The 4053-nt window shown below is 43.9% G+C and overlaps 1 pseudogene; it reads left to right on the top strand.

Annotated features, from left to right (window-relative positions):
* The first annotated feature begins 3479 nt into the window (after positions 1–3479).
* LOC147434420 (large ribosomal subunit protein eL19y pseudogene) lies at positions 3480–4053 on the top strand (annotated as a pseudogene).

Raw genomic sequence — 4053 nt, 5'->3', positions numbered from 1 at the left:
TAATTAAATGAGTATTCAAATGCCCCAAATGCCTTGTTATCAAGGAATTAGCTATACTCTATTGGTTTTGACAAAATTTTCAAGTATTATGTGGAGTTTTCTAGTTACTATCTTGTACATAAAATATCGAGAATTTCTAGCATGCGCAGTGTTACAACAAAGAAAAAAGTACCTCATTTAGTTTCTTCAAAGCTCTTCAATCATAATTTTCCTTGGAATCATACATGTATATATAACTAGGCAAGACTTTAATGCACGGATATAATGTGTTTTACTTTATATATGATCCAATTTATAAGGCATGTCTGTTTGACCCACATAGCTAGGCATAATTAAATACAAATGTAAATTTATTTTCTTTGAGTAAAGGCCTACGTGATTACATAGCATTGGTATAAACGAACAAATTACAATTTTCTCGTAGGTTTTCGGATTTTATTTTACGCTTATCGTGCCTACTCTTTGAAATATGTGAATGTAGACTAAATTTATGGGTCAATAATTTGTTTATCCTTGTAGGCTCAGATATGTAAGGAGATAATTTTTAAGAACACTATTACTAGTATACAAATGCTTCTTAAAGAGATTGTTTCTTTCAAGCACATGGTATTTTTTTGAAGATTAAGAAAAAAGGACGTTAAAGTGTCCTTTTTGGTACCAAACTAGTGTTAAGGGGAGGATCACATAAGATCTGTGATTTCTCAATACTACTCTAGAGCTTGTGAGCCTTGATGTAGTCCCATACTCGCTTGAGGGCATCAGGCCTCATGGTCCCCAAGGTTTGCAAGATGGGAGCCAGAATAGAGGAGACCCTACATAGTGGATCTGAGTGCCACCTTTGGGCTTGGGCTTGGGGTTGGGCTCGGGAGTGGTTTTGAGTTCAACCTTGAGCACTTTCTTGCTCATCTATTCATCAACTCATGCAAAACATTGAGTAGTCACATGACCCATCCGCAACCAGTAAGGTGGGGAACATGTCAAATCCATCTGTCAAGCATAGCTTCAATATTAACTTTATTCCAGTTTGAACATCCACTCTTTCTTGCAAAGCATAGTTGCTAGTGTGCTTGCAATAATCTCTCAAAAGAATAATCCACCATAACCCTGAAACCAGTACATAAACAAGTATTGAGCTTGATGTCACAACATCTCTCTCCACCATAATGCCAATAATATCAACAAGTACAACCCACACATACAGTTACAAAACATATAGCAACAACTTTCGAGCATGCAAATTCTGACACAAGTTACGACTTTCGCAATAAACTTTTTGTTATTACATGAATCAACAGGTGCTACCTGACCTATGGCAACCTCACCAAAATTTGGATCAAGCACCTCCTCCATCAACACCTTCGTCGCTACCTTCAATGTAAACTGATGAGATAGAGAAACAACCAATGAATGTTTGATCGCATTTAAGAGAAGGTATCATCAATTGCCACCAAAATATACAGACCGCTATCATCGTGTGGAAGAAGCATTTCCCTGGCACAGCAAAGAGCTGAATAGAATAGTGACTGCAGGGTGATCTATCACGGAGACTCTAAATCTCTCTTAAGAAGCCTAAGTAAAACCATTTCTTTCAATACATGAATTTCAAGTGGGTGGCCATGTATTCCCATGCGGAGATCTATCATGCGGCGACAACTAGGCAGTTTTGAAAAAAATCATTGAACAAAGCGAATGTTCATGCTTGCTGATGAAGTCATGCAAAGTGCCAATAGACAAATTTAAGTGTGTGCAGCGGTATAAGTTTTACCATTAATCTACATGGCCTAGATGCCTGAAACTTACCGATGAATGCAATTCCATAGCATGCCACAACACATCTTTTCAAGAGCTGGATATCTCTCTCCTCAAAATTGGGCTTCTTCGGTGCCCCTTTTACTCGTCAAGAGAATACCAGCCTAGTGAATATATATTTTTTTGAAGCCAATTGGAATACCATTATGGAGACCATTTCTGGCCTACCACGTGGCACAAGAAGAGAACGCAGAGGCTGTGAGCGGGTGAGAGGAGAATATGCAATTAGAGGGGATGGGAACAGCCACGAGGGGCAATGTCGAAGAAGGCATTTTCGGCCTGCCCACAGGGCGTAGGAAGAGAATCCAGAGGCCTGGGACAGGCAGGAGGATGCCCTGCAATGCAGGAGGAGGCCAATGCAAGAGGGAGGCAAATAGGTAGTCGAGAGAGAGAAAGAGTGAGGAGGGGTTGTCGCCAATTGAGGGGAGGTGAGCAGCAGCCCACAAGTAGCCGCTTCAGTAAGAGGAGAGTGGCCAGTCTGCAATAGGTGTGTGTGTGTGTGTGTGTGTGTGTGTGTGTGAGAGAGAGAGAGAGAGAGAGAGAGAGAGAGAGAGAGAGAGGCTTTATATATTGGTGTTGCTACAATAGGTATGTATTGCTTGGCACGGTGGGCTGCTATAACAGGTGAGACATCGCCCCCACACTCTCTTGATCTACCTCTACCCATTCTGCTCCCACAAGCACAACAGCATAGGAAACGATGCACCATGTTGGTCTTCAAGTGATGGTCGAGGTAGCTGCCATAGTAGCTACAACATGTGCAACACTAGGCTATGTACGACGTGGAAATATTTGTCATGCATCTTGGACTTAAAATCTCTTAACGTGGCAGTTGACCTTCTTAGCTCCTCGCGAGCTTGTACGCGCTGTCTTCTGGGCGCAGCGACCTCAGTTTGCAATGGAGCAACTACAGACTCGTGCCGAGATTGCAGTTGACCTTCTTCGCTCCTCGCGAGCTTGTGCGCGTTTCCTTCTGGTAGCAGCGACCTCAGCTTGCAATGGAGCAACTACAGAATCGTGCCGGGATTGCAGTTGACCTTCTTAGCTCCTCGAGAGCTTGTGCGCGCTGCCTTCTGGGCGCAGCGACCTCAGCTTGCAATGGAGCAACTACAGGATCGTGCCGGGATTGCAGTTCCCCACTTAGCAGATTTGGTGCTGCAGAGATCTGTGCTCTAGCTACATCCTCCTCAACTCTAGAAACTCTCTGAAAGAGCGGGCGCCGGCGCGCGTTCTTTGAGAGAGTTTTTTTTTACTTGGTGAGCCTAAGGCTCTATTTGCAGAGATCTGTGCTCTAGCTACATCCTCCTCAACTCTAGAAACTCTCTGAAAGAGCGCGCGCCGGCGCGCGCTCTTTTTGAGAGTTTTTTACTTGCTCTTTTTTGTGGCAGCAGCCACCACGTGGCATTAGATTTAAATTTTTAAAAAACATCATTGCCATGAAAAGCTCTAAAAGAAACTCCTCGCAAAAAACTACCAAGTGAATAAAATTAAAAAACGACTTTGCATTGTTCAATTGCTCTCGTACAGAAACAGTTCGATCTTCTCCACAAGCAGGTTCTCAAGAAGCAGCTAGGAGCTTGCAGGTTTGTCCCCATCGCCATATTCGTCCCATTAGGGTTTCATGAGAGTGGGCAACAACGGTGTCCCTCAAGCTGCAGAAGAGCCTCGTGGCTAGCATGCAAGGTCTGGCTCGATCCCAATGAGGTCAACGAAATCTCTATGGCCAATTCATGGTAAAATGTCAGAAAGCTGGTCAAGGATGGCTTTCTGATTCGGAAACCAACCAAGATACACTCGCGGGCAACAGCAAAGCGTGCTTTGGAGGCTAAAAGGAAAGGCCGTCATTCAGGATATGGTAAGAGGCGGGGTACTAAGGAGGCCACGCTACCCTCTAAAGTTCTTTGGTTGAGGTGGATGCGAGTGCTTCGCGGGTTGCTGAGAAAGTACCAGGAGGCTAAGAAGATTGACAAGCATATGTACCATGATGTGTATATGAAGGTCAAGGGTAACGTGTTAAAAAATAAGTGCATGCTCATGGAGAGTATTCACAAGTCTAAAGCTGAGAAGGCTCATGAGAAGACACTGTTTGATTAGTTTGAAGCCTGTAGAGCTAAGGGAAAAGCTATCAGGGCCGAGTGAAAAAGTGCCAAGAGGGAAGAGCGCTTGGCACAGGGATTGAGTATTGAAGCAGCACTGGCCATCCCTACAGCTGCCCCTAAGGCCACCAAGAAGTCCAAGAAGTGA

Source organism: Adiantum capillus-veneris, chromosome 19, assembly GCF_014529385.1.
Source record: "Adiantum capillus-veneris isolate H3 chromosome 19, ASM1452938v2, whole genome shotgun sequence".
NCBI lineage: Eukaryota > Viridiplantae > Streptophyta > Polypodiopsida > Polypodiales > Pteridaceae > Adiantum > Adiantum capillus-veneris.
This window is presented reverse-complemented; position numbering and strand designations above follow the sequence as displayed.